Raw genomic sequence first — 12,509 nt, 5'->3', positions numbered from 1 at the left:
TGACTTACAGCTGAATTTTAATAAAAGAAAACAGCTTTAATTAGACCGATTTGCCTGACTGCCGTACTTGGTATCTAAGCTACAGACACAGCACACCAAGAAACCTACTTAGATAATAATAATAATAATAATAATAATAATAATAATAATAATAATAATAATAATAATAATAATTAATAATTAATAATAATTTATTAGACTTGTATGCCACCCCACTCCGAAGACTCGGGGCAGCTCACAACAGCAAAAAAACAATACAATACAAATCTAATGGTTAAAACTATAATTAAAAACCTGCTATCTTAAAAAAACAATCACACATATCTCTTAATGGTTAGAGAAGGGGATACATTAGTTGCCCCATGCCTGGTGACATAGATAGGTCTTCAGGATCTTGCAGAAGGCGAGGAGGGTGGGTGCAGTTCGAATCTCCGGGGGGAGTTGATTCCAGAGGGCCAGGGCAGCCACAGAGAAGGCTCTTCCCCTAGGCCCTGCCAGACAACATGGGATCTGGAGAAGATGGTATCATATGGTACTTGTGTTTGTTGCCATTCAAGGTTGCACTGATAGAAATAAAAATTGTTTTCTCTTGCAATCTGCCCGCCTAGTTCTCCCAACAGAACATTATTGTTATCACATGACCCCCGAACACTGCAACTGAGTGAATTGCCAAGTGTCTGAATTTTGATCATATGACAACAGGGGATGCTGCAATAGTCATTTGAGTGTGAAAAATTGTCATAAGTCACTTTTTTCAATGCTGCTGTAACTGTTGTAAGTCAAATACTACCTGTATTACATATACCCAATATATCTATGCCCAATGTACATATATATACATATATATATATATATATACACACACACACACACACATTATTTATTATAATATACATATATTTTATGTTGCAGAACATAAGAATGCATTAAGAAAAAAAGAAAAAACCTCCTCCATTTTCCAACACTTCAAAACTACAGGATATGAAATTGATTTTGACAGTACTAAATTAATTTCCAAAACAGAACACTACAGCAAAAGAATAATCATGGAAGCCATCGAGATAGAAAAACATCCCCAAAATATGAACAAGCGGGATGATACCTCCTGCCTACCAGACATCTGGAAACCAGCCCTCATTAACAAACGTATCTCAGCCATAGAAACTGAAACCAGACTCAGAACACACATTGCAAAACAACCAAGTAGCCTGCAAGTTCCAACTACTCAGGATATCACCCCTAATCCACAATAATTAACTAATCAGCATACCTCAGTTAAATCAACGACCCCAGGTGTTACCCCACTGACTCACCAGGAAGTTTCTACACAGCAGGCAGTTGCTGAGCCATCAAACCACACCCAGCCACCAGTATTTATAGAAGGAAGGCAGCTCAGGTCTTGCTGTGTTCGCCCTAGAACAAGGACAGAAGCACCAGCCTGAAGATGACGAGTGGGACCTCGTGGAAAGTCGCCAGAAATTTCTAAATCCTACACGGGAAGAAACCCGAATATACCAAGACCGTCATATATATATATATACAGAGAGAGAGAGAGAGAGAGAGAGAGAGAGAGAGAGAGAGAGAGAGAGAGAGAGCGAGCATATGTGTGTGTGTGTATCTATGTATCTATGTATGATGTTCTTCCATAGTTTTCAAAGAGGATCTTGACATCTAGCAGGCTGACCCCAGTGTGTTCGCAAGTGGCCAAAACTGTTAAGGCCAACACAAGAGAAGCAAGCACTCTGCAAAGCCAGAGTTGCACATGCTGCAACTGTGGTGCCGACACATATTTACGCGACATATGGCAGAACATCGGCACAGAATGTTCTGCCACATGTCGGGTAGATATGTTGCAGCATTTGCAGCTCTGGCTCTGCAGAGTGCTTGCTTCTCTTGTGCTATGGTTGTTCTTCTGTCTTCAAATGTCTGGCAGCCTTGGTGGATCAACATGCACCGTGTCGATCGATCTTGTGCCAGGGTTTCCCAGGAGATGGCGTTGATATTCAGGGAATTGAGAGAGGCTTTCAGCATGTCTTTGTATCACTTTCTTTGTTCCCCATGTGATTGTTTTCTTTGAGACAGCTCACCATAGCTGTTTGGGGATGTGATGGTCTGGCATCCTAGCAACATGGCCTGCCCAGCACGTCTGGGCTTTCATCAGCAAGGTGTAAACTGATGGCAGGCCTGCTCTGGAGGACTTGTGTGTCTGGCACCTTGTCCTGCAACTGGATCCTCAGAATTCTACGGAGGCAGGTCATGTGGAAGTGGTTCAGTTGCCTAGCATGCTTCCTGTATACAGTCCAAGTCTCACTGACATACATCAGGGTAGTTAGTACTACTGTTTGGTAGACTTTGAGCTTTGTAGCAAGGCTTATTACACAGAGGTCCCCTACATTGGTTAGCAGTCAACTGAATCTGTATGTATGTATGTATGCATGCATGCATGCATGCATGTATGTATGTATGTATGTATGTATATTTTGTGTAAAGCATCTGTCTATGATCTAATGGTTTAGTAACACCATGATTTAAAATGTAATAAAGCTAATGAATGATGAAAAGTATTTGCAAAAGTATCTAGAAGACCTCCAAGGTCCCTTCCAATTCTATTATTCAGAATGAGAGAGTTGGAAGGGACCTTGGAGGTCTTCTAGTCCAGTGATTTTCAACCTTTTTTGAGCCGCGGCACATTTTTTACGTTTTAAAATCTTGGGGCACACCACCAACCAAAATGACACAAAATGACACCCTAAGACACTCTCCTCTCTTTTTCCATCCATCTCCTCCCCACCCTTGTGTGTGTATACACACTCTTGAACCATTTCCAAAAACAGGTGAGGGCTGGGGGGTTTTCTCTCTTATTCTTTGGGTGCTTTTTATCATATGCTTTAAATCAAGAGTCACTTCTCTCTCTTTTGTTTCTCTCTCTTTCCTCTCATTCTCTGTTTCAATCATTTTCTCATTTCTCTTTTTTCCTCCCCTTTTTCCTCATTTTTCTCTCCCTTCCTCTCCTTTTCTCTCTCTCTCTCTTGCTTTCTCTCTTGCTTTCTCTCTCTCTCTCACTCTCTTTCTCTCTCTCTCTCTCAGCAAAAAGTTGCGAGACCAGAACCTGAGCTTCCTTCTTCGCGGCACACCTGACCATGTTTTGCGGCACACTAGTGTGCCACGGCACACTGGTTGAAAAACACTGTTCTAGTCCAACCCCATGCTCAACAGAAGACTCTTTCAATGGCTGTCCAATCTCTTCTTAAAAACCTCCAGTGATGGAACATCCCCAACTTTTGAAGGCAACCTGTTCCACTGGTTCATTGTTCTAACTATCAGGAAATTTCTCCTTAACTGTGGCATCTACTTCTGCAACACAGCCACCAATTGTATGAAAAGAGACTGGAGTAAGCCATTGATTTGGGGGTGATGGCTGACCCTTTTAGATTTTCATATTGATGGGAAAATACAATACAAGGCTGGGATAGAGAGGATGGGCAGCAGGCATTTCATTCTCTGTCTCTAAGGCTAGCAAGAGTTTCTCTCCATCTCAGCTTATCCGAAGCAATGAAGTCCTTTTAGTCGGTATCTATGCTATTAGAAGTATGTGAATGGTTTTCATTTTGCTTTGCTTTTACTTTGCTTTTAATATTTGCTGCACATTGTAGACTTCTTGCTATTCACACCCTCTAGTGACCCGTAAACCATAGCACGGGACCCTATGAATTAGTACTTATTTGATAGGATTTTTACTGGAAGTCTAAGAATACTAATATGAAATATATAAATTCCACACTCTTTGCTTCTGTTACCAAGCTTACATTTCAAATATCACAATACATTGCTTGTTTTAGAGCCCCTAATTTTTGACCTTCTCAAATTGAAATGCGATAATTGAAAAAAAAAAAAAAAAAAGCAGTGCTAATGCTAAAATTGATACATTCTGCAAAGTCAGGCATTCTATTAAGCACAATACAGAAAAGTGTTTATCCTTCATTTCCAAATGTATGATTCTGTGTTGAGTAAATAATGTGTGACAATCAGAGTTTGCTTTGGAGATAACAGTAAAAATCGATTAAATAAATACAATACCCTAGAACAAGTTCCAATTGCTGATAAAATAAAAATGAACAGACCTGTGTACTGTGTGCAGATTTCTAACATTAATTCTTGTGCATGAATTGCCAATGTGTGCAGTTTGGTGAGTTTGTTTGAACTTGTGTGAGTTGACTCTGAGAATTCTCAAACCACTATGAACACCAGAGCATTTGTATCTCAGCAGAGTTCTTCTTTTGGGCCAACCACAAAGCCTAGCAAGAGAAGAAGAAAAGCATATATGCAGATCTGTCTGTCTGTCTGTCTTATCTATCTATCTATCTATCTATCTATCTATCTATCTATCTATCTATCTATCTATCTATCTATCTATCTATCTAACTGTCTTATCTTGCCTTGTCTTGTCTGTCTGTCTGTCTGTCTTATCTATCTATCTGTCTGTCTGTCTGTCTGTCTGTCTATCTGTCTGTCTTTCTGTTTGTCTGTCTGTCTGTCTGTCTTATCTTGTCTGTCTGTCTGTCTTATCTATCTGTCTGTCTGTCTGTCTGTCTGTCTGTCTGTCTGTCTGTCTGTCTGTCTATCTATCTATCTATCTATCTGTCTATCTGTCTATCTAATATTTACGCTGTCCAACTCCTCAATGACTCTGGGCGGCTTACAACAAATAAAAACAATATTTAAAAGAACAATTTTTTAAAAAATTACAAAACTCTAGTAAAAGCCATATTTCAATATCTCTCATGGTATCTCATTTGATCAACAGCCCCAGGCCTGCCGGAATAGCCAGGTCTTTACAACTTTGTGGAAGGCCAGTAGGGTGGGGACGATATGGATCTCTGGGGCAGTTGGTTCTAGCCGGAGCTGCCACAGAGAAGGCCCTTCCCCGTGGCCCCACCAGTTGGCATTGTTTGGTTGACGGGACCCAGAGCAGGCCAGCTTCTAGCAGCGCAGGCAGGGATAATAATAATAATAATAATAATAATAATAATAATTATTATTATTATTATTATTATTATTATTATTATTTATTAGATTTGTATGCCGCCCCTCTCCAAGGATGCAGCTGGGGAGCAGGTACATTGGTCCAATCTCAGAAGGAGAGACTCACATCCAACAATCTTGGGAGCAGAGACTAAGAGTTTTCCAGACAATGATTAATGCAAGGATTTTCTATATTGCTATACAGGTAGTCTTTGACTCAAAACAATTCATTTAGTGACTGTTCAATGTTACAATAACATTGAAAAAAAGTGACGTATGACCTTTTCCACAGTTATACCATCTTCACGGTCACGTCATCAAATTTCAAATGCTTGACAACTGGTTCATATTTATGACAGTTGCAGTGTCCGGAGGTTATGTGATCACTTTTTGCAACCTTCTGACACAAAAAGTCAATGGGGGAAGCTAAATTTACTTAATGACCATGTTACTAATTTAATAACTGCAGTGATTCACTTAACAACTGTGGCAAGAAAGGTCATATAATGGGGCAAAATTCACTTAATAACTGTCTTCTGCTTAGCAACAGAAATTTTGGGTTCAGTTGTAGTCGTAACTTGAGGGCTACCTGTATTAATTGGATATCCTGGAGTTCAAGACAACTTAGAACTGGAAATTTGAGGAAGCTCTTCAGAAAAACGAATGTAGACAGTGTAAAGTACTGTCAGCGTCAGCTGGGACTTTTCCAGGAATTAAGGGAATGGCCGAATTAAGGCCTGCTCTTAGAAGATGGAATGAGAGGGACCTATCTGAGATCTTTTCTTGAATTTACAACTATAGATTAGAGGTAAATTGTATGACCACCTATAGTTCTCTGCAAAATAATCATTTCTCCTTCTAATGGAGCATGCTTTTCCCAAATCATGAAGCAGACTCCTTGCCCTGGTAAAACCTCTTTTAATGTACAGTGAATGTCTCTACAGCAAAGATTTTCCCCTCCCACAGTATTTCAAGATACAGTGATACCTCGTCTTACAAACTTAATTGGTTCCAGGAGGAGGTTCGTAAGGCGAAAAGTTCGTAAGACAAAACAATGTTTCCCCTAGAAAACAATGTAAAACAGATTAATGTGTGCAAGGAAAAAAATGCAAAAACGGCACTCTGCTGGGTGCCGCCGCCCGGCTGTCACCTTTTGAAACAGCCGGGCGCTTCTCGGCGTTTTCCCAAACGCCAAACCCAAAAAGTTCAGCAAAAGTTCAGGTTCGGGAGGCTGTCGAGAAGCACCGCCGCCCAGCTGTCACCTTTTGAAACAGCCAGGAGCTTTGATGTCATGAAGACGTCTTTCCTGGAGTCCACGTTTCGGCCGGCCAGGAAGGACGTCTCCCTGACATCAAAGCTCCGCCCATGGAATTCCCTATTGGGATTCTCCACCTACATTTGAGCCTCCCGACTGGCCGACAGCTCCGCGGCTCTTCTGCAAAGTTGACAGCCAGGCATCGGTGCTTCTCGGCGGCCTTCCGAACCTGAACCCCGAACCCAAACTTTTGCCGAACTTCCGGGTTTGGCATTTGGGAGAACGCCAAAAAGCCCCCCGGCTGTTTCAAAAGGTGACAGCTGGGTGGCGGCGCTTCTCGGCCAAACCCGAACCTTTGCCCAACCTCCGGGTTCGGCGTTCGCGGCGGAAGATTTGTAAGGCAAAAAAAGTTCATATGAAGAGGCACAAAAATCCCGAACCCCAGGTTCATATCTCGAAAAGTTCGTAAGACGAGGGATTCATATCACGAGGTACTACTGTACTTCACAAGTACTGTCTGAAGTAATATGGGCTAGGCCAATATCTTTCAGACACTGCAATACTTGGCAAGAATGCAGGAATGAACTAATTAAGCAAACTAATTGTCTTCTGCAAAATCCCTTCCATGTTCACTCCTCTTTTATTCTCTATGGGAAGGGCCCACTTGTGGATTTCAAGACTTGTGGGGTTGAAGACTCTGGGAGTTGAAGTCCACAAGTCTTAAAGTTGCCAAGTTTGGGAACCCTTGCTAGTAAACAATCATCAGGTACAAACAAGCACATATTTAAAGCTAGATAGGACAGCATGCTGTACTATAATTAGAGTCACTCCTGTAAAATGGCACTTACTATTCAGTAGATTTCCAGCATAACCTCAAATTAAAGGCAACTGAGACAAACTGCCAAATGGAGAACAGGCCATCTTACCAGATGGCCAGTAAGTATCTGTACTCCTTTTGGGGGTTACAGGATATGCAGATGGAACATTTGAACATCTGTTTGCTTTAATTTACACGCTTATGTTTTAAGAGAATGTTCCATCATTAATCCACCAGTAGATTGGATTAGCAATTTCAGGAATAATAAATACTGACTAGAAATTCACAAAGAGAATTTTTTATGCATTTGTTGCATTTAGGGGAAAAGGCAAAAAAAGAGACGGAGAAATGAATTCTAATGAAGCTCTTACCATGGAAACTAAGTAGGTAAATCTTACAGAATAAAATTTTCAGCTGCACGTCCATGGAAAATTCAAGCAAAAAGAAGACATGGGTTTAAAAGAACCCTTAATTTCTTGAAAGTTATTTGTTCAAAGTTAGTGTGACAGATTTAAAAACTATTACTCTTTGCTTTGCTTGGATAAGTCTATCAAAAATTAAGTCATTTTTACAATAATGTTCATTACAATGCAAATATTCTCCAACATGAGAATATGAGCCGGGGTGGCGCAGCAGGTAGAGTGCTGTACTGCAGGCCACTGAAGCTGACTATAGATCTGAAGGTCAGCGGTTCAAACCTCATCACCGGCTCAAGGTTGACTCAGCCTTCCATCCTTCCGAGGTGGGTAAAATGAGGACCCGGATTGTGGGGGCAATAGCCTAGCTCTGTTAAAAAGTGCTATTGCTAACATGTTGTAAGCCGCCCTGAGTCTAAGGAGAAGGGCGGCATAAAAATCAAGTAAATAAATAAATAAATAAACATAATGTGGTGTTTGCCTTACTATAGAATGAATGCCATCCTCATTTTTCAGAACTAGTGTTAGAGTGTATACATATATACTGTATGTATACATATATAAACACACGGATTATATTACTAATTAGAGTCTATTTCAAAATGCCTTGGAGCATCAAGTTGCAACAATTGCCAAAGGTACAGTCACTTCTAAGGCCTTTTATTATCTATTATCTTTTATTATCTATTATCTATTCCATGCACAGAGATAGTTCCACCACAGTTGCTGGCATGAGCAAATGGCTATGCGTGGTCTTCAGAGAAATACTGGGACAGACATATGTATTTCCAATAAAAGCCTCCCACTTAGGCCTCAATTATGCAGAGTTTTCATATAACTCGGACCCATCCTTTAAAGGGAGTTGTGGAATCAAGATCCAAGTGTAAAATAATAGCTTTATTCAAAATGGTCATTCGTGAGATTCTGAAAGGGAAGAATTTGGTTTGTGATAGCTAACAATCAGCATAATTTTCAAGCACAATGATGAAGAGCTTGCATGTATTATAGATCCCACAAATGACTACTGTATGCATCTTTTAGACTCTTCACTGTGATTTTACCCTCAGATAAAGGCAGATTTAAAAAAAGAAACATAGCTAAATCTGCTTTATATTTATTCCATTCGTTATAGCTATTCCTTTCTATCCTTGCAAATTATCCTCGCTTGTACTACATAACCCTTTTCAGAAAATGTCCTGATTTCTTGGTTAAAACCGGAGGGAGATGAAAGGAACTTTAGGATCATCCTTTTATTTCTTCAACACAATACTGTAGCATCTTTGGGACAATTACACTAACAATTAAAAACAAATAGTTACAAACAACATAATTGCTACCTTTTCAACATAGCCACTAAAAACTGTTTTCTCTTTGCATATCTGATCTTTATGCAAACTATCACTTCTGATAAGGACAATGCAATCTGAGCAGGCTATAATATACATAGTGTTGTACAGATTAATGGCATACTGTTTTGACATTTTACACACTGTTTGTGGAAATTGCATTTGATGAACTGTAAAACAACCAAGAGATGGAGCCTTATTCACCCTCTTAATTTGCTGAAATGTTGTTAGTAAAAACAGAGACATTACACACCAACTACATCCAAATATTGGCTTGGAATAAGGCTAAAACACCTAGATATGCGTGTAATTTCTAAGAGGATTTTGACACAAATCTGCAAGAATCTTAATAGTCACTCATGCAATTTACTGGTCCTTTTCGAATTCATGTATATATATACAGCACAATTAATCAGATCAATTGCAGATGGGGGGAAATGTATCTTCTGAATTGCAGATTACTTCATTTTGAAGAGCAAATTGTTTTCAGCAATTTTTCCATTTTTAAAAAATTAAACATAGATTAGAATTCACAAGAGTCTTGAAGGAAAGCTTCCAATGTTACAGGCTAGCATAATTCATTCTATTAATGCACTTATATTAGTTGCAGAATTTTCCCTAACATTTTCTGCAATTTCTATATGACTCCCACAACTCTGGGAGTCATATAGAATTTATTTTAGAAAAAATATTTTTGTAATTCAGCCTAAATACTTAATAGTATTTTTTTCCCTTAAACACTTTTTTCTCACACAAGTCTCAGGACAACTCAGAAGCCATCACATAGCACTGCCTTGGTTGTAGCAAAAGCGTATTGTTATTGATTTTCATAGTACATTTTTGTAGAAGATAATGATTTGGCTGGTCTATGTCTTTACTGAGATCATCTAATAACATTTTTTGATAAGACTAGCAAAATCTTCCTTTTCCACTCTTTAATCTCAACTACATAGCTACTCTGGCTTCATGATTGAGCATGGACAGATGAACTACTTCAACACAGTGCACTATTAGCCATTATCATAAATGTTATAGTTAAGTTATTTTGCATCTTTTTATTATTCATCTAAAGAAACCTTGCTCTGTGAAGGAATGTCTTTGCCCTTTCTCCAGGACTGCTAAAAATGGACTATAGTTATCCTTTTAAACAAGATTATTTTTCTTGCAGACCCTCATATAACATTCAAATCCAAAAAATATTAATTAAAATAAGGCAATTTTTTAAAGACCAGTTTTTTATTCATGGTACAATTCTTTCCTTCAAATAAAGAGAAATATTTTACATTGTTGGATCTGCTAAAAGTCCGTATTAATATCTTATTGATCTCTACATAAATAGCATAAATACATGTGGTAAATTCACCATCTAATGAATAAACTAATTGCATTTTAAATTATATCTGCACTATGGTTCAGTGGGCTCTACATTATGGACAATATAAAGTGTTCCAGTGCTGAATAAAGCCTTCAAGAAATGTTTATACTGTAATTATTGGCATGAAAGACACCAGCGATCCAAAGACTGTTGGTGTCTCAAATCCTTTTATAATTCTGAGACATACCATATGCATATCATTTTTTAAAATAATCACATGCATATATGGCAAGTCAATCTTTCATGAAAGAGTCTTGTTTCAAACATGGGAGATGACTGCATACCACATAATCAACATCATTTTCTTCACTCAGTTCCAGGGGTTAAGGTGCTCTGCATTAGTCCAAAGAAGTTCCAGTAATTAAAAGAATCACCTGTGCAAATCTTGTGCATCCATAAAAACCCTCTTCTGGAAAACGAAGAGCTTTGTAAAGTATCTTTGAATGGGTACTTCAAGCCACAAGCCACACAGTTTATAAGGATGATACTATAGAATAGAATTCTTTATTGGCCAAATGTGATTGGACACACAAGGAATTTGTCATTGGTGCATATACTCTCAGTGTACATAAAAGAAAAAGATACATTTGTCAAGAATCATGAGGTTTAACACTTAATGATTGTCATAGGGGTCAAATAAGCAACCAAGAAACAATCAATATTAATACAAATCTTAGGATACAAGCAACAAGTTACAGTCATACAGTCCTAAGTGGGAGGGAAAGGATGATAGGAATGATGAGAAAAAACTAGTAGAAATAGAAGTGCAGAATTAGTAAAAAGTTTGAGAGCGTTGAGGGAATTATTTGTTTAGTAGAGTGATGCCGTTTGGGGAAAAACTGTTCTTGTGTCTAGTTGTCTTGGTGTGCAGTGCTCTGTAACGATGTTTTGAGGGTAGGAGTTGAAACAAATTTGTCCAGGATGTGAGGGGTCAGTAACACTGCCCTCTTTTTGACTCGTGCAGTATACAAGTCCTCAATGGAAGTCAGATTGGCAGCAATTATATTTTCTGCAGTTCTGTTTATTGTATGTTTTACAGTAAGTAGCTTTCAAAGGCATGCTGCTTCTAATCCTGGAGAAGGCCAGTGTGGTGTAGTCATTACAAGGTTGGACTTGGAGGCTCCATATTAAAACCCACCTTGAGCTGCAGCAATTCTGAGGGAGACTTTGAGGCAGCAGCTCTTTCTCAGCTCACCCTACCCACATACTGTACTTGTTTTTTGGGGAACATTACAGAACCTACTTTAAGTTCCAGAAGAAAAGCTGGATATATAGTAAATGTAATAATTATAACATGTTGACATAATTAATTGTAAGTGATCCATTGGCCTTATTTAGGTTATTTTGTCTAACCTTATTTTAAAACCATCTGCAATTTTTTGGTGATCACTATATTTTACACGAATGAAGGCAAATATATGTGTCCCAGGATAATGTTGCAAGTAGAATGCTTGGCTGCATAGCTAGAGGTATAACAAGCAGGAAGAGAGAGATTGTGATCCCACTGGTGAGACCACATTTGGAATACTGTGTTCAGTTCTGGAGACCTCACCTACAAAAAGATATTGATAAAACTGAATGGGTCCAAAGACAGGCTACAAAAATGATGGAAGGTCTTAAGCATAAAAAACTTATCAGGAAAGACTTAATGAACTCAATCTGTATAGTCTGGAGGTCAGAAGGGAAAGGGGGGACATGATCGAAATATTTAAATATGTTAAAGGGTTAAATAAAGTTCAGGAGGGAAGTGTTTTTAATAGGAAAGTGAACACAAGAACAAGGGGGCACAATCTGAGATTAGTTGGGGGAAAGATCAGAAGCAGCTTGAGAAAACATTATTTTACTGAAAGAGTAGTAGATGCTTGGAACAAACTTCCAGCAGACGTGGTTGGTAAATCCAGAGTAACTGAATTTAAACATGCCTGGGATAAACATATATCCATCCTAAGATAAAATACAGGAAATAGTATAAGGGCGGACTAGGTAGACTCTGAGGTCTTTTTCTGCCGTCAGTCTTCTATGTTTCTATGTTGCAGGTTCTAATCCGGCTTGATTTAGGACAAAGGAGTACTTTTTCATTCACCAGTCAGTTGAACTATGAAATCTGGCACTGTAAAATGTATCAGGATCCAATCTGGGTCAGTCTCTAGGACCAGATGTTCATTTTCCTGAGCTTTAGGGCTCGTGGTGGTGCCTATCAGGGAACTTCTCTCTAGGAGAATGTTAGACAGACATTTTACTAAAGATAACTTCCCAGAGGATTGGCTCAAGCAGGAGT

The 12,509-nt window shown here is 38.8% G+C and overlaps 1 protein-coding gene across 1 annotated transcript in view; it reads right to left on the bottom strand.

Annotated features, from left to right (window-relative positions):
- LAMA2 (laminin subunit alpha 2) overlaps positions 1-12,509 on the bottom strand; it is a 528,196-nt gene that overhangs the window by 255,211 nt on the left and 260,476 nt on the right. The window lies entirely within an intron of this gene.

The sequence above is a fragment of the Erythrolamprus reginae genome, chromosome 1 (genome assembly GCF_031021105.1).
Source record: "Erythrolamprus reginae isolate rEryReg1 chromosome 1, rEryReg1.hap1, whole genome shotgun sequence".
NCBI classification, from domain to species: domain Eukaryota; kingdom Metazoa; phylum Chordata; class Lepidosauria; order Squamata; family Dipsadidae; genus Erythrolamprus; species Erythrolamprus reginae.
This window is presented reverse-complemented; position numbering and strand designations above follow the sequence as displayed.